The following is a 19809-nucleotide window of genomic DNA, read 5'->3' as shown; positions in this document are numbered from 1 at the left end:
TTGAAAAATAATCTTATAAGAAAATACCTATTATTTTTAAAGAATGATATAATATTGGAAGTCATTGAAACCTTTAATGTTTTGCCATAACTTTATATCAACATTGTCAATAGTTATTTCTATAATCAAATACAGTTCACCAAGGTTTTCAAAAACTATTTCAAAATAATTTTTAATCATGCTCTATAGGTTAATTGTAGATGACCTGTACATTAACTTTTCCCTCGATTTGTCTATACAAGGTCTATGTGATTTGATGATACTTAGCTCATTTAGATGCATCATGTTATCATCTAGAACTCAACTTTTCATCTTAACATCTCATTGAGATCTACATGTCTCAATACACAATAAAAGCTAATGTTATCATCTAGAACTCAACTCATCATCTTAACATTGTTAGGACCAAAAGAAATTTAGATATCTCCACAGTGACATGATATTATTCACTTTGGGTCTAAGTCCTCATATTTTATTTTTAAGCTCTACCCAAAATGTCTCATACCAATGAAGATATCTTTCCCTTATAAATCAATGATCTTTCCCATGTATTTTTAATGCGGAACTTTGTTTGCAACCTTGCAACCCAATAATCCCCCCTCAAACGAAGGACCATAGGCTTTTGACATCCGATCCTTGACCCACTAGGTCTTCCTGCCCCCAGATCCACCCGACCTACTAGGGCTTCCTTGCCTAGCCACGACTAGGACTTCCTGCCCGGTGTTTGGTTCTCTTGATTAGGATATGGGAGTCCCCACTTCCTTTGTTCAAGGTCAATATTATACTCACATGGCTCAATTAGACCATAACTCTTGTGCACAATCGACGGTTAGACCTTGTAACAGTCCAAGCTTTGATACCAATTGTTAGGACTAAAAGAAATTTAGATATCTCCACAATGATATGATATTGCCCACTTTTAGCCTAAGCCCTTATGGTTTTATTTTTGGACTATACCCAAAAGGTCTCAAATCAATGGAGATATCTTTTTCTTATAAACCTATGATCTTTCCCATATATTTTTAATATGAGACTTTGTTTGTAACCTTATAACCCAACAAACATCTCATTGAGATCTACATGTCTCAATACACAATAAAAGCTAACGTATGGTTCCTGTGAGATGTAATAGAGTTTTTCTTATACTATGAGATCATACATATCTATCTAGATATTCTTAATTTGACTATCCTACCAAGAATGTTAAATAATATCATTGTCCTTAATTACATAAAAATTTAAAATAATACAATGTGAATGAGAATGACATTTATTAAATGCATATTTTTCAAATTAAATTTAGTGTGATTTGAATTTTAATACAAGTCATGATGTATGTATGGTATGATAGTAATTATCAACTTTTCATAAAAAGATCATGTATAATATATGTCAATAGTAAACATATATGATATCACGTGGAATTATGATAAGAAAATCATAGCTAACATAGACATAAAGAAATTTAAAGTCATATCTATGCATCATCATCCAATATTGTGTCAAATATCATATTTGACACGAGCAAAACAACTCCTTGGAATGTGTCAAACCCCAAACTTGGCACATTATCAAATTTTATCCTATCATTCCGATTTTGATAGATTAAAAGTTAATTCCTATTGGCATACTCTAGAACCTTCTAGAGTAGGATTTTAGATATTCATTTTTCAAGATAAATCTCATCCTTAGAAAATACCCTAAAATATTAACTTTACTAAAGATTCTTTTAGGCTTCATAAAAACTTTAGTCATAATAGTCTTATCAAGATCAACACTAGGGATGCTTTTTCTTATAACCTTAACTTTACTCCTAGACTTATTTTTGGTTTCATAGTCATATGAAACTCTATGATAGGATGGTACACTCTTCTTAGTCTTAGACTTGTGACCTAAACCTTTCTTGTCTTGGATTCATTATGCCTTCCTACTCCTACTACTCCTAGGTTTTATTTCTTTGACCTAACTTCATCTGTTTTTTTTTTTTTGGAGTTTTTTCTAAGGTATCAAGTCTTGACCTTAAGATGTGATTTTTTTTCTAATTCTTTAATCCTAACTTCTTCATTTTGATCATGCAATTTTCTAGAGTTAGCTGTAGAGACATATGATCTTCTATCATCATGGTGTATATCACTTAGATTAATATTGTGGGTGCAATCGACATAAATTTCATTGGGTATGATCATGGTTTTGATGCGTATATCAAAGAGTTTAAGTTAAGTTTTCATATTATTTTGATATGTGTTTGAGTCATGCAGGACTTGGTGAAATACATGAGCAAAATCTCATCCTATGGCTCGGGTCCTTGAAATCGGTGAAGGATGGTGCATCCAAGGGACTACCAGACAAGGAGCAATGGAGTGGGCCGATGGAAGCGAACTTAAGGCAACATGAAGGATGACATGGAGAGGAGTCACGGACTTAAGTACATATGAGGGACGAAGTCCAAGGAAGAGGGCTTCAAGGGTGACTCCAAAGAGGATGAGTGTGAGTGAATGTAAGGGATCAGTCGACTGATACCAATGCCAGTTGACTAGTCCAAATTCACGAGAGCACAGGATGATTCTATGCCCGATAGTTGCGAATACCAGTCGACTAGTAATGACACCAGTTGACTGATAGAAAGTCATTAGTAACCATTGGCAGAATCTTAGATTTTACGGAGCGCCATCGGTTGTGTCTAACGACTACACTAGTTGATTGATGTATGAACCAATCGACGGGTGTAGGAAATGAGTTGATTCAGGATCAACTCTTTTCTCTCTATTTAAAAGAGTTTTGAGGGATGAAGAAGGTTACTGATTCTTGATAGAATACTTCTAAGTCATCCCCTCAAGCTCCAAGTCAATTCTTTTCCTCTTAATCTAAGTTTTCATCTTGTAAAGAGGAAGAGAGATTTATGAGAGGTTTCACTCCACCGAAAAGGAGTCAACTTTAGTCGAAAATTGTCGGGGACTAATCCACCGACGGATTGAGAGATCATCCACCTCAAGGACAAGCCGTGGAGTATGAGCAAGTAATATTCGAATCACGTTAAACAACGTGTTAGAGTTTATGTTCATTCCTTGTTGTTCTTATTAGTTTAGTTTCATTTTTGCTTGTACAACTAACACTGTAAAAAGAAGATCGATTTAGGGTGACTAAGCTATTCAACCCCCTTCTAGCCGGGCATCAATCCTCAACAAGTGGTATCAAAGCGAGGACGCCCTTCAAAGGACTAATCATTAAGAAGAGCACTTTCAATAAAATAGTTGACTCACACATTCAACCACCTTAATTCGAATGAGGCTTCTCTTTGTGGAAAAAGAGAATGAAGATATTCTTCAATACCGATTTCGATATTATGCTAATAATGAAAAAATATTTTGAGATACCTAGGGATGAAAATAACACAATAATTGACAAAACAAGATGGAGCAAGAAGCAAAGGGAAGAGTATTTAGCAACCTCAAAGGCAATGCATTATCTACTAAATGTGCTTCTCCAACAAGAAGTGACTAAGATTGGAAGCTACACAAGAGCCAATGAATTGTGGGAAAAGCTAGTGGAGCTTCATGAATGGACATTAGAAGTGAAATTGGTGAGAAGAGACTATAAGTATCCCATTGTGATTTTGGTGTGATCAATTAAGTCAAGTTAGGTCCTGTGTATATTTGATGTCTTGTGTTTAAGTGTGCAGGAACTTAGGAGCATAGGAAATAGAGTGAAAGACGCAGCTAGCGAGAAGGATGGCACAGGAGAGAGTCGACGGGCTCGGTGCGTCTGAGGGATGAGGTGCTCGAAAGAGTACACTGGCGGACGAGAAGGAAATACGCGGTGTTTCTGAGGGACGACAAGTCAGAGCAGAAGCTTGCTCGAGGAGAAGGCCGAAAAATAGGTTCGGGTGAGCCCTATTTTGGATGACCAAAATCACCCAAGCGAACCGAGCTGGAATTGAGGACAAACTGGACAGTCAACACTATGTTGACTGTCTGGGCGCTCGGACCCCCCGGAGGCAGCCTAAAGCACCTTCTCAACATGCCCCCTTTTGAAGTCGTGTCAGCATGGTCCGAGCGCCCAGAGCGGTCTGAGTGCCCGGACAAGATAAGGTTTATCCTTACTAATTTGTTGTGAACCATTGCGACGTGGATAAAGTTTTATTCATGCCCAGGCTCCCAAAGCCATACCAGGCGCCCAGAGTTACCACATCAACAAATAGTCAGATTCGACTAGCAGACTATAAATAGAGTTATAGTCTCAGTAGTTTAGAACAACACTTGTAAACGAATCCTGTACTTTAACTTCTAGTTTGTTCTTTACTTTTCTAAGCTTTCAACGTTGTAAGAAACTACTCCGCCTTTGGAAGGAGATTTTAGTGAGCCACATTTGCCTTGGATTAATAATCTTTTGATTGCAGGCCAAGTAAATATTCTCGCCTCTTTCTTTACTTTTACGCATTTAACTTTCTATTTTTTGAACAAGTGTTTGTCTAACTTAGTCCAAAGATCGAGAAAGGATATTCCTTTAATTTTAGGTAATTCACCCCCACTTGTTGGTTGCCTGGGGATTTTCAATTGGTATCAGAACAAGGACGCTTCAAAATGACTAACTGCCGACCGAAGAAAAGAAATCAATGGTCGGACAAAGCCTCAACCCGCCTAAGTTTGAGGGGGAGTTCGCACACTGAAAACGTCGAATTGAGGTATTCCTACGAACTAATTTCAAAATTCTTTTACTAATAAATTATAATTTTATAGTTCCTAAGGATCAACAAGGAGAGGATAAAGAAGAAAATCAATGGACAAAGAAAGAACAAAGTGATTTCATAGCCAACAATAGAGTGGAATACCACTTGCTAAGTGTATTATCGCCTGAAGAAGTCAATTACATTGGAAGCTACTCCTCAGCCAAAGAACCCTAGGAAAAATTCCAAGAGCTCTATGAAGGCACATTCAAAGCGAAGCTCGCACGATGAGACCTTCTTCGGAATCAACTAACAAACATTCATCTGGAAAACGGTGAAAAGGTAGCTCGACTATATGTAAAGATCAAGGAGCTGATCACTGGACTGGTCAACCTCGGTGAAACGGTAATCAATCGGGACTCGGTACGCTACGCACTTAATGCCTTTCCCAGAATCCTAGAATGAACTTCGATTATAGACACCTACTGCATCTCGAAGGACTTGGAGGTAAGTACCTTAGAATAACTTTTTTTGACTTTTGAATTGCATGAATCCAGATGTGCAAGGATAAGTAAAGAGTCAAGCCAGAACCTAGCACTGAGAGCCACCAAGAAAGACGAACTCGAATCAGACTCAGAGATTGATGCTTACCAAGAAGCTTATATGGTAAGGGCAGTTAAAAAGTTTTTTAAATCTAATAAATTTAAAGAAATGCAGACCAGAAGAAATCCAAGAAACAAGAGAAAGGTTCGATGCTACCATTTGTTGAAGATCGGTGGTCGGCTAGAAGGGGGATGAATAGACGTCCTTCAAATTCTTGCTACTACAACTTGTTAGTGCTCAATGAACTAATAAAACTAAACAAGAATAAGAATACAAACGCTAACAAGATCGATGTAACATGGTTTGGAGATTGCTTGCTCCTACTCCATGACTTGTCCTTGAGGTGGACAATCCCTCAATCCGTCCGTGGATTAGTCCCCGATAATCTCTGGCTAATGCTTTCTCCTTCTCAGTGGAGTAAACCTCTCACAAGGTTCGCTTCCTCTTTACAAGATGGAGACTTAGGTTTAGGAGGAAGAGAATTGTCTTGGAGGCTTGAGGGAATGACTTAGGAGTATTATAGTAAGAATCAGTAGTATCCTTCATCCCTCAAAGCTTTCTTAAATAGAGTGGAAAGAGTTGATCACAAGATAATTCATTTTCGATACCAGTCGATTAGTCTATACACCAATCGACTAGTGTAGTCGTTAGACATAGCTAATGGCACTCCGCAGAATTCGAGATTTTGCCAACGACTTTCTACCAGTTAACTGGTGTCATTACCAGTCGACTGGTCTTCATAACCGTCGGGTACAGAACCATTCTGTGCTTTTGTGAATTTGGATCAATCGACTGATATCTTACATTCACTCACACTCATCCTCTCCGGAGAGCCCACTCCTTTGCTCCTTGTTCGGAGGTCATTCGGATGCACCATCCTTCACCGATCTCAAGGACCTGAGTCATAGAATAAGATTTTGCTCATGTGCTTCACCAAGTCATGCATGACTCAAACATATATCAAAGCAATATGAAAATCTAACTTAAACTCTTTGACACACACATCAAAACTAAGATCGTACTCAATCAAACCTAGGTCGATTGCACTCACACCATTGCCAAAAGAAAGACATATAAAGGAAGACTGTCCGGATCTCAAGAAGGAGAAAGAAAATGGACCAAAGCGAAACAAGCACAAAAATCCCAAGACCACTTGGGATTAAAGCTCATCATTCGAGTCCGAAATAGAAGAATATGCTGGACTAGCATTGATGACTAGTCACGAACAATAAAGTAACTTAGAAGCTAACATCAATGAAAGGGGAGTGGCATCAGATGAATGCAGTAATGCAAGGGGAGAATCTAGCTTCAGATCTGACATGATAAGTGAGGTATATCTCTCACCTCTTGATCAATTGTATTTTGACATTAAATCGATGTCTAAATTAATGTATAAATTTAAAATAAAAAATAAAAAATTGAAAAAGGAGAATTTAGAAAAAAAAATCTTAGCAAAATCATGTTTAATAGAAGATTTTGATAAATTAAAAATTAAAATGCTAAGTTGAAAGAACAAATAGAAAATTTAAAAAATTCTGCATGTTCAAATTTTACTACTTCAAATGTCAAAAATTATCAAGGACTAAATTAGTATTATTGATTTCACAAGGGTCAAATCAAAAAGTAATAAAAAAGTATATTACTACAAGTACTTGATCAATTTAGTAGAAAGGAACCTATATTGAGTTTCAAAAGCATACTTAGATTAAATTTTTATGCATATTTCTAATTTTAATTTGATTTAATATTTTTTTGAATTATCTAACATTTTCAAATAAATTGTTTCGTATAATTTTTATTCAAAATTAATTAGATCTTAATTTTTTGAGAAAGAGAATTTCATTACTTATTTGTAGAAAAAATTTCAATTTTTTTTTACTATTGTATTACTTTTTATGATTTTTCTAACAAAAATCATACTTTTAATTTAAAAATATTTTATAGAATTTTTTTTGTAAATTTTATTTTTATGTGATAAAATATCATGTTTTTTGTCAAAGAAAATATTTTCGAATTGTTTTTTACCGTTATTAAATTTTCTATGAATTATTTATCCAAAATGCTAATTTTTAAATATTAAAAATTCTTGAATATTCAATTTTTAAAAATTATTTTTTATATAAAAATACTTACTCTATTACATTCTCAAAAAAATTTCCTAGATTTTTTTAACTTAGAAAATATTTTTAAGCTTTTTTTAAGAAAATATCTTTTTCTGTTGAAAATAATTTATTACTGCTTAAATTAATTTCATTATTTTATGAAATTTTATCACCGTCTTCGATATATTTGTTTAACCGTTATAAAAAATTTGAAAATTTTCCAACAAATATAAATGATTTAAAATTACTTTTTCCAAAATTACTTTATAAATCACAAAATTTAATTTTTAAAAAATACTTACCAACTTTTTTTTTATAAGTGTTAATCACTAATTATGTAACCTTTAGGTCTTTTAACCCCTATTTTTAATGTGATTAATGGGGAAGAATTATAGATTAAGTCTAGGGGGAGATACATTTTAATTTGTATTTTTTACTTTAATATTTCATTTTACCCTAACTTAACTTTGGTTGATCCACATCAAGAAGGGGGAGATTGTAAGTACCCCGCTGTGGTTTTGGTATGATCAACCAAGTCAAGTTAGGTTCTATGTATATTTGATGTCTTGTGTCTAAGTGGGTAGAAATTTAGGAGCATAGGAAGTCGAACAAAAGACGCAGCTAGCGAGAAGGACGGCACGGGAGAGAGTCGACGGGTTCAGTGCGTCTAAGAGATGAGGTGCTGCCGAATACTACGCTGGCATACGAGAAGGAAGCGTGTGACATTTTTGAGGGGCGAGAAGCTGGAGAGGAAGTTTCAAGGAGAAGACTGGAAAATGGGTTCGGGTGAGCTCTATTTTGGATAATGGAAATCACCCAAGCAAACGGAGCTGGAACGGAGGAGAAATCGGACAGTTAACACTATGTTGACTGTCTGAGAGCCCGGGCCCCCTGGGGGCAGCCTAGGGTGCCTCCTCGACGTGCCTCTTTTCAAAGTCGTGTCAGTACAGTCCGGGCGCTTAGAGCGGTTCGATCACCCGGACCAGATAAGTTTTATCCTTATTAATCCGTTGCGGATTGTTATGACATGGACAAAGTTTTATCCATGCTCTGGCACCGAAAGCCATTCCAGGCGCCCAGAGCCGTCACATCAACAAATAGTCAGATTCGACTAGCAGACTATAAATAAAGTTTTGGTTTTAGTAGTTTAGAACAACACTTGTAAACGAATTCTGTACTTCAACTTCTAGTTCTATCCTTTACTTTTATAAGTTTTCAACGTTATAAGAGGCTACTCTGCCTTTGTGAGATGGAGAATTTAGTGAGTCACATTTACTTTGGATTAACAATCTTTTGATTGCAAACTAAGTAAATATTCTTGTCTCTTTCATTACTTTTACGCATTTAACTTTATAATTTTTAAATAAGTGTTTGCCTAACTTAGTCCAAAGATCGAGAATGGGTATTCCTTTAATTTCAGGCAATTCACCCCTCTTGTCGGCTGCCCGGGGACCTACAGAGACCTTCTTCGAACTCAACTCAATACCATCAAACTTGAAAAAGGAGAAAAAGTATCTTCACTTCATGCTAAAATTAAAGAAATATTAAGTGGACTAACAAGTGTAGGTGAGAAACTCTCTAACCATGACATAATGATGAAAGTCATCAATGCTTTCCCAAGAACTACAACTTGAAGTTCAATTGTAGATTCATTCTACATTTCAAAGGATCTAGAGAAGAACTCTCTAGATGAATTCTTTTCAACTATAGAGCTTCATGAGACTCGAATTGAAGGGTTTAATAGAGAATCCCATGGATCAAGAGGAGTGACTCTTGTGGCAAACAAATAAAATGGTAAGAAGAAGAAGTCTTTTTCCAGACCATCCTCCAACTCCAAAGAATCAAATGCCTCAATGGATAAGAAAAGTTCAAGAAGTAAGAGTAGAACTAGGAGGGTCATTTGCTACAATTGCTAAAAAGAGGGATACATGAGGGATCAATGTCCTCTTTTGAAGAAAAATGAAGGAAAGAAAAAGGAAGGAAAGAAGAAGGAAGAAAAGAAGAAGACAAAAGAAAAAGGGAAGAAGACTCAAAATCTTATAGCAACATGAGATGATTCATCATCATCAGAGGAAGAACACCATGTCTCCCATTTTGCCTCAATGGGAGTTGATGACTTAGCTTCCACCTCATTCGAAAATGAAAAAGGAGGAAGCTCAAGTGAAAAAGAAAGGAACTCAAGTGAAGGGGGAGGGCAAACATCAGATTTGGACTTCTTGGTAAGCGAGGTATACAATTTCCTACTCAAACTTTAGTGAAGATCATTACAAGTACAAATAGGGATTTATTCAAGGCAAAAAGGAAAAAACAAATCCTTGAAAAATGATATCATTTGCTTTGAACAAAAATTAGAATCCATGTCTTTTAAGGATAACAATGCCTCTAGTACGCATGCTTCTTCTAGTTTAAATGATTCATATTTAGAAAAAAAAATTTAAGGGTAAAGATAGAATATCATATCAAATCCCTTGAAAAATTTAAAATTGGCTCTAAAACCCTAGACATGATCATTGGAAGCTAAAGGGCTAGCTTTAATAAAAGAGGATTAGGATACAATGAATCCAACAATGAGAAAACTTACCATTATTTACTTGCTAGGGCAATCCAAGACAAATAGTATAGATAGAAAATGAATTCCCAAGGAATATTTGGTTAACCCCATTAGAAATAACTTCTATTGGATGCCAAAATTAATCCTTAAGGGTTAGAGGATTTAGGGTTTAGTCAACCATAAATTTTATAATTCAAATTTTTGAAAAATGGTTGGCTTAAGACCTAAGGGGGAAAACTAAGACCATTACCGTCATTACATCTCACAATACACTATAAGCATGACTTACTTTACATATTTGTAGACATGGATGTGAGATGATAGGATGATACTTTTAATTCACTTATGCTTATAACATTTTGATGAGTTATGAATTGTATCAAATTTTAGCAATCAAAATACCAACTATGAGAAAAACAAATGTTTAATTAATGAACATCTTTCCCATAGATCATAGTTGAACATTTTAAATATTTTGAAAATAATTTAATGTTTTATAAATAGTGGTTTAGTTTTTTAAAAACATATGAATTCAAAACAAGTTTTAAAGTTGATACAAAGTTGAGTGATTTTCAAAGTTTTTGTGTTTTTGTCAAAACTTCAAAAATACATTGACTTTTCATGAAAATATATTTTTCCTAGTTAAAAGAATTTAAAAGAAATATGTTTTTAAAATTTCATGATTTTTTTTATTTTTTTTTAAATTTTTTATATATTTCTGAAGTTGGCTTCAGAAATAAAATTTTGGCCTGCCTTTGTGCCAGTCGACTACATCAGAGGGCAGTTGACTGGTGGCTGTGTTTTCAGTATTCTGATTATGAATTCAAAATTCTTTTTTTTTGTCAAATTTGATCAAAATTGATACCATAATATGTGTGATTATTGGTAGCAATCTTTTTGTTGGTGTCAAATGGGGAGAAATGGGAAGATTTAAGTTAGAAACTTTTATTTCTCCATATTTGTGTAAGAAACTTGAAAATTAAATTGATAGAGCATATGCTAAGGAGGAGCTTAGATTTTATACTTTATGTTTGTAATTTTTAAAGTTATTGTTTATGCCCAACTTAAACATATTGTTACACATCAAAAAAGGAGAGATTATGAGTACAATCGACCTAGGTTTGATCAAGTACGATCATGGTTTTGATGTGTGTGTCAAAGAGTTTAAGTTAGGTTTTCATAATATTTTGATATGTGTTTTAGTCATGCAAGATTTGGTGAAACACATGAGAAAAATCTCATCTTATGGCTCGAGTCCTTGAGATCGGTGAAGGATGGTGCATTCGAGGGACTGTCGGACAAGGAGCAATGGTGTCACGCCCCGAGAGTAAGGTTATCCGATAAAAATCGGATAGCACCTTCCCTATTACAGTGACAAATGAAACCAGTATACGTTACCACAAGGCTACTCACAAGTTATCAACAACAGCCCACACAGCTAAAACATATACAACCACGCAGTTATATACATAACACACACAGCTGGAACAAAACATAGCGGAAGTCACAAAATAACGAATGTAAAACCACAATACAACTAATTACGAACTGGCTCGGCTTGACACCACAACATCAAACCAAATAAAAGAAACCACAAAGCTAAACATCCTGACCTACTGGAATCGCACATCTGGTCTTCTCCCGTTGGGAATCACGCATCCCGACTTGCCGGAATCGCACATCTGGACTTCGCCCATCGAGAATCGGATATCCCGACTACTAATCGAGAATCGAACATCCTGACTGGACTTTCTTCCAATTTGGAATCAAACATCCCGACTGGATGTTCTTTTAATCGGGAATCAAATATCTTGATTGCCAATCGAGAATCGAACATGCCAAAATCTGCACACTTAGTAATTGCATTAGATCATGACAACACTTAAACTTAAATCATTTATCATTCATCAAAACCTGAGTTAGACCGTTAGTGAAATTTGCACCAACATGATATTGGTTCCAATCGATTACAATAGTTGACTACACATTAAGGTGACTAAACAACTCCTATCAATTTACTGATCATGCTACGAATCTATTTAAATCTCAAATTTTTGGTTTCAAGTTCATCAGTAGATTAATACTCCTATATTAATCAACTATACCTTAGTTCTGGCTATGCCAAAGTTAAACCCACACCTTATCTAGTATCTAATAACTTCAATCTATCAGGACTTCCTTTGCCTAATATTTGGACACCAAGACTTCTGCACTCGCCTAAAGTTCACTCCTCTAGGACTTCCACACTACTTGACATTTAATTAATATTGACTTATTAAAACTTCACTCATGTGCCCGATGTCTAGTCTTCCATGATCTATTAAGACTTTCACTATCATGCCTAGCATCGATTCTATAACTTGTTAGTATTTCCACTCCACGTGCTTAACATTCGGGCCTCCATGATGAAATTTCTTTCTTATAACTAACATTTGATTCTCTATGACATGTTAGAACTTCACTCATTGTCAAATGCCCAATCAATAGTGCCCAACTTAGAATTTACTACATTTCTTGGCAGTCAGTTCCTCCGACAGTGAACTAATAGGGAGCATTTAAGATTTGTGTGAGTTGTTGGGATTGTATGATTAATTGATTTCCTTGCCTTCATAGCTCCAACCAACACAGATTTAGAGCGATTGGTAGCTCTGGCCATCCTTGTTTATGGGCGATCCATAGCTTGGGCCACCATTTCTGACAGCAAGATCTTTAGCCGTAAGATAACAGGGCAACAACCAGATTAAGGTAAGCTATGTATGGAGATTTAGTTGCATTGTTGTAATGGATATGGGTTTGTATCAAATTATGTTGGAGATTTTATAATATGTTGTTGCTTGGATAATTAGTGATTAGTGGATTTAGAAGGATTTATGATGATATTTAATTAGTGATTGATTGGTGAAAATTAAGGAATTGATTGGTGGATTAAGGAAGGACTTATTATCTAATTCGATTTGGATCATTATGTGGAATTAAACATGGTTACCTAGTTGAATTCAAATTGGATTTTGAGTTTAGCTAGTTGTTGTATATGTAATTAGCTAAACTATATATTATATGATTTGCAGGATGTTGATTTGAGATGAGCGTCTCGACATGGATTTGTTTAGCACGATCAACAGATAAAGGCGGGTACTTCTTGCTTTGTCTCTTTAGTACTTTGACCTCAGTACATGAGCTATATATTCAGATAGTTACTGTATTTACCTTAACTTCACTCGTATTTTTCCTGTGCTTGATACTTATCCACTCGATTTGTGAGATACTCATTTCCATATCTATACAATCTCATGTTGCTATCTATGATATTTAGTAGATACTAGATATCATGCTTACTTGCTTTGATAGCTATTTATTCATATACCTTGTTGAGCATGCTGGCTTCATGTAGCATACCTGATTTGTGTTTATATATGTGATGACTGTTGCATCTTGCACTTCATGTCATTGCATGCATGCCGACAACCATGTCTCCCTTGTGGTTGAAAGGGTCATTGGCTAGAGTTGCACGCTCGACCACTCATGGGTAGTGGTAGCTAGAGCAGATGCCGCTTGTCCTGTCGTGCCACACTCGACCACTCATGGATAATGGTAGTTGAAGTTGTGAGCAGCAGGGACCCCCTTCGCTATGTAGCTAGATAGCTATTCAGCACCTGCCCACTCGGTCACTCAAGAGTAGTGGCGGCCTTTGAGTGTTGTATAGTTGTCATTGATCCAACCTCTCGACCATACAGGGGTCGTGGTGTAGAGAGGTGACCATCCGTGCATACACTGTTATTATTATACCCGTTGATGCTGTTGATTACTTATTTGTGCAGTTGTTTTATTATATTCATGTGATATGATTACATACGTTGAGTTATATACTTATTACATGTGCTTAGACATTGGCTTACTTGTTAGTAGTATATATATATATATACCTTGCATGTTACCCTTGTTACTCGTTGATGCCGCTTATCCTGTCGTGCCACACTCGACCACTCATGGATAATGGTAGCTGAAGTTGTGAACAGCAGGGACCCCCTTCGCTATATAGCTAGATAACTATTCAGCACCTGCCCACTCCGTCACTCAAGAGTAGTGGCTCCTTTGAGTGTTGTACAGTTGTCATCGATCCAACCTCTCGATCATACAGGGGTCGTGGTGTAGAGAGGTGACCATCCATGCATACACTGTTATTATTATACCCGTTGATGCTGTTGATTGCTTATTTGTGCAGTTGTTTTATTATATTCATGTGATATGATTACATACGTTGAGTTATATACTTGTTACATGTGCTTAGACATTGGCTTACTTGTTAGTAGTATATACCTTGCATGTTACCCTTGTAGATATGAGTAATACTGTAGTAGATCTGTACTACTCCTGACATTCTATTACTAGACTAGGATATGTGTTAGATTGAATGGGTGCGATAGAGGGGGGGGGGGGTGAATATCGCACCTTTTTAAAACTTCTCTTTTTCTTTTAAAGCAGAGTCGTGTACAACGGAAAGTAAAAAGAAAGACAAGCTTGTTTATTTCGTTCGGAGTCTAGGTTGACTTCTACTCGAAGGCCCGCGATCCTCGATCGCACCGATAGGCAATCCACTATAACCTTTCTTTCTGAAATCCTCGGAAAAAAGCAGAACGTACAAAATGAGCAAGATAGCAACAACCTATTATCTTGCTTAAGTTAATTACAATGCAAGCTAATAAAATATACCGACAAGTAATAGAGTTGAAGCTTTGGTCGGCACTATCGGACGGAGTGACTTGCAGAGCTGATGAAGACTTGTAGCACGAGTAACTTGCAGAAGAGAACTTCAGTCGATCAGAAAGTGTTATTATAGCCTCAAACCTCCAGCCTCTTTTTATAGGTGTAATGAACGTTCGATCGACCGATCCCTCTGTTTGGTCGACCGAACAAGCTCCCTTCCTTCTTGGTTAGAGTCTAACGCTGGCTCGATCTCTGGCATTAATTGCTCATTAAGGGTTCGATCGACCGATCCCATTTTTCGGTCGAACGAACAGACTCCTTCCCTGTTCGTCGAGATTTGTCGAGATTCGCATTTACTGTGCATTAATGTTGATTGGTTCGGTCTACCGATCCAAGGGTTCGGTCGACCGATCATCTCTATTTCCTTTTGCTTTTGATCGATGCTGACGAACTGGCCTGTGCTGAGTCAACTTGGTTCGGTCGATCGATCCCTATGTTCAATCGACTGATCCGACCGAACTTGCAACACAGAATTAAACAAAGTATCCCTGCAACACAAAGGTTAGCATAGTAATATATATAATGCATGAGTAATATTAGACAATAAAACTGTCTTGATCTCAACTTGGAAACCTTCCCAGTTTCTTCAGTTAGATCAGCGATCTTAGGTTGTTCCCTTCAGGAACCCGACCTCACTGTCGCTCCTCTAGTTGTTTACCTCAACTTACCTGCCAAACATGTTGATGCGGGAAGCATCCGACGATCGAACCTGAGTTTTGATAATGGCAAAAGATTCAAAGTTAAGATGTGTGGTGATCTAACGGTTTGAATGAGATTGCAGGAAAGTCCTAAGTGTACTTAGGAAAAAGCCCTAACTGTGGTTAGGCAAAGAAAAAATCCTAGGGGGTGGTAACCCTAGGTCATAGGGGGTGGTAACCCTATGCGAAAAGTCTTGGTGGGTCGAGTGCCTCAGGCAAAAGTCCTAGGGGGGTAACCCTAGGTGGAAAGTCCTAGTGTTGCGAACCAGGTGAAAGACAGGACTAGTCGGGAAGCGGAAGTCCAGCAGAAAGTCCGGAAGCATCGAGCACTGAACAAAAGTTCAGTCGATCTGGAGGATCGCACTGGCAACAGGTAAATCTCCTGAGTGGAGTAGGTGAGGATGAGTTTCCCGTAGAGGGAACAGTAGGCGTTGGGTCGACCTAGGGTTTTCGGTTGGAAATCCGAAGTCAGACCCGGACAGTCCGATGACTGTCAAACTTCATATTTATGATATTATATGTGCTAACTTTTATTTTGCAGGATATGTTTGTGTTTTGGATCTAACATGTCTTGCAGGTACGAAAGAACAAGGTTAAGCCTCGGATAAATAGTGTCCGAGGCGCCTCCATGGAGCTTGGAGGCGCCTCAGGTGCTAAAGTGACGTGGCTGCGCAGACTCGCTGGAGGCGCCTTCGTGGTGCGCGAAGGCGCCTTGGATGCCCCATTGGAGGCGCCTTGGAGATGGATGAAGGCACCCCCAAGGCGATAAGCGACGACTGTTCAGCGCTGATCTGCACGAGCGATTCGGAAGGGATGGAGGCGCCTTCGGAGGACTTAGAGGCGCCTTGGATACCCTTTATAAGGGGAGTTCAAGCAGCAGTTCCTAATAACTTATTCCAAGTGATCCTCTTGCTGCGTTCTGCTAAATCAACGACCTGGAAGTGCTGCAACTTGACACCGACGACCCGGAGCTTCGCTTTTTCATCCATTGTTGTCGGTATAAGATTTCTGATTTAAATTAAGCTGTAAATTGTTATACTTGTAAACCTTATCGAGCTTATAGTTGTTGCCCATGGAAAGCGATAAAGGATCGCGAGCCTTCGAGTAGGAGTCGATCTAGGCTCCGAACGAAGTAAATCCTCGTGTTCTTTCTGTTTGTTTTTCTTTATTCCGCTGCGTGTTTTAACTCCGATAGTTTTACGAATCGAATGAAATAGCCGCGAGCGCTATTCACCCCCCTCTAGCGCGTCTCGATCCAACAATTGGTATTAGAGCAGGGTTGTTTTGAATCGGTGCAACCACCATTCAAAATAATTTTTTCATGGTATTTTCAGATTTTTTGGAGTCGATTAGAATTTAGCTTTATAGCTATATTCTAATTCTTTTCTCGAATAGGTTTTTGCTCGAAGTTGGTGTAACACCACTCGAGATCGTTTTCTTTTAAATACTTCCCGCACTACTAATCCAGGACCAAGTCCTAGAATTTTCTTATCGTTCATTTTCTTCATAGTTGATCTAAAATGGTCCAACAAGAGGGTTATAGCACTGTCCGTCCCCCGCTCTTCACCGGAGAGGACTTTGGTTACTGGAATGACAGAATGGAGAACTTCCTGAAGATCCAGTTCAAGACGTGGATGATCGTCAAGACTGGTTTGGATCTGCCAACGGATAAAGACGGCAATCCTACACCCTACGAGGATTGGGAACCTACATTAATCAAGAAGGTGGAGGCAAATGCCAGAGCAACTTGTACCCTCCAGTGCGGACTAACAAAGGAGGAACTAAACCGCGCCGGTTCATTCTCAAGCGCCAAGGAGCTATGGGAGAAACTGATCGAGCTTCACGAAGGGACCTCTGATACCAAGGTAAGTAAAAGAGATCTTTTACTTGATAAATTATATAATCTGAAAATGCAGGAAGGTGAGACAGCAAGTTCACTGCACGCAAGAATTCAAGACATCCTCAATTCTCTCCACGGAATCGGGCAAAAGGTAGAGAATCGGAACGTCATAAGGTACGCACTAAACTCGTTTCCGAGGAGCACATTGTGGGCATCAATGGTAAATGCCTACAAAGTCTCGAAGGATTTATCTTCAATAAAGTTAGATGAATTATTCTGTGAGTTTGAATTACATGAGCAGACTAATGCACAGCCAACTGAGAAGGGGATTGCTTTGGTTGCAGGTACTAGCCGAACGCGCGAACCGAGATCATGACGAAGAACTGAACCAGAGTCAGAAGAAGAACCCGACTCAGATGATGAAGATGAAGAACTAACAACCGAGCTCATGAACCTTGTGAAGAGACTCTACAAGAAGAAGAAAGGCTTCAACAAGAAGGACTTAAAGAAGACAGTCCAATCCAAGGAGGTCCAACCAAGTTCTAAGGTAAAGTTCGAAGTGATCTGCTACGGGTGCAACCAGAAGGGGCACATCAAGGTCAACTGCCCTAATCAAAAGGATGCAAAGAAGCAAAGAAGGAAGAAGGCCTTAAAGGCGACATGGGACGAATTTTCCTCAGAAGACGACGATGACGAACTCGATCAGACGAGTTTACTTGCACTGATGGCCCGGGACTAGATCGACAAATCCGAGAGCGAGATCGAGTCGGAGGCCGAGTCCGAGCGAAGCCACGGATCCGTATCCGTTTCTGAAGGGCCCGATCCCTCTGAACATAAAGAATTGGATCAGTGGATGTTATATAGTGGATGCTCCAGACACATGACTGGAGATAAACTAAAGTTCACAAAGCTCAAACTAAAGAATTTAGGGTCTATTGCATTCGACAACGACGACAAACTTAAGGTAATCAGAAGAGATAATATCGAACTTAGTTCCGATTTTATTATTCGAAAAGTTCTATTAGTTGAAAACTTCAATTTTAATCCTCTAAGTATAAGCCAATTATGTGATAGTGGATATTTAGTTACCTTTGACAGATCTAGTTGTTTAGTTAAAAATATTGAAAACCCTAAAATCACACTTAAGGGGCTTAGAAAAAATAATATGTACTCAATTGATCTACCCACTTCCTCATTAAAGTGTTTTCTAACACAAGAAGAGGAAACTGAGTTGTGGCACAGAAGATTGGGTCACACTCACACTAGACTCATTTCAAAAATGAGTCAAAATAGTCTAGTTAAAGGTTTGCCCAAATTAAAATTTATTGAAAACTCAATCTGTAATGCTTGTCAACAAGGAAACAAACCAAGTCAACCCACAAATCAACTAATCTAGAAAGAACTAACTCTTTACTTGAGCTCCTTCACCTTGACCTATTTGATTCACATGGAGCTAAGTCACTAAGCAAGAACCAGTATTGCTTAGTAATAATTGATGACTACTCTAGGTTCACCTGGGTAAAATTTCTAAAAACAAAAGATGAAACTTTTGAAGAATTTAGTAATTTTTGCAAGTTAACTGAAAATGAAAAAGATACTAAAATTAAAAGAATAAGAAGTGATCATGGGGGGGGGGGGGGAATTTGAAAATCATAGGTTTACCCAATTATGTAAAATCAATGGATACCAACATGAATTTTCATGTCCTATAACCTCCCAACAAAACGGTCTAGTGGAACGTAAAAATAGAACCCTACAAGAAATCGCTAGAATCATGCTAAATGAATATAACTTAAGTCATCAATTTTGGGCCGAAGCCATAAATACAACAAATTATATTCAAAATAGAATTCTAATTAACAAATATCACAATAAAACTCCTTATGAAATGTATTAATAAAACTCCCAACCTAAACTACCTAAAAGTTTTTGGATGTAAAGTTCATATTTTAAATACTAAAGATTACTTAGGAAAATTTACACCCAAATTAAATCAAGGAATCTTTTTAGGGTACTCCACAACCAGTAGGGCCTATAGAGTCTATAACCAAAATACCCTAAAAGTTGAAGAAACAACTAATATAATATTTGATGAAGAAAATAATCTACCTAACTTAAATGAAAATGTTGACATTAATCCAAGAATTATTGAAGATGATGAAATTCATCCCAATAAACCAGAGGAACCAATTTCTGACCCAAATATAAGACCAACAAGAGCAAGTACCTCTCACCCACCTGACCAAATTTTGGGTGATCCAAACCTAGGAGTCAGAACTAGATCCTCATATAGGAACCTGAGTCAGATTGCCCTTATTTCAAAGATTGAGCCTAAGACTATAGAAGAAGCCCTACCCGACCCAGACTAGATCATTGCTATGCAAGAAGAGCTAACACAATTCGAGAGAAATCAAGTCTGGGAACTTGTACCTAAACCCATAGATAAGTCCATAATTGACACCAAATGGGTATTTAGGAACAAATTGGATGATCAGGGTGAAATAGTTAGAAACAAGGCCAGACTAGTAGCCAAAGGATTCAGTCAGGTTGAAGGTTTATACTATGACGAAACCTATGCACCAGTAGCT

The sequence above is a fragment of the Zingiber officinale genome, chromosome 8A, assembly GCF_018446385.1.
Source record: "Zingiber officinale cultivar Zhangliang chromosome 8A, Zo_v1.1, whole genome shotgun sequence".
Lineage (NCBI taxonomy): Eukaryota > Viridiplantae > Streptophyta > Magnoliopsida > Zingiberales > Zingiberaceae > Zingiber > Zingiber officinale.
This window is presented reverse-complemented; position numbering follows the sequence as displayed.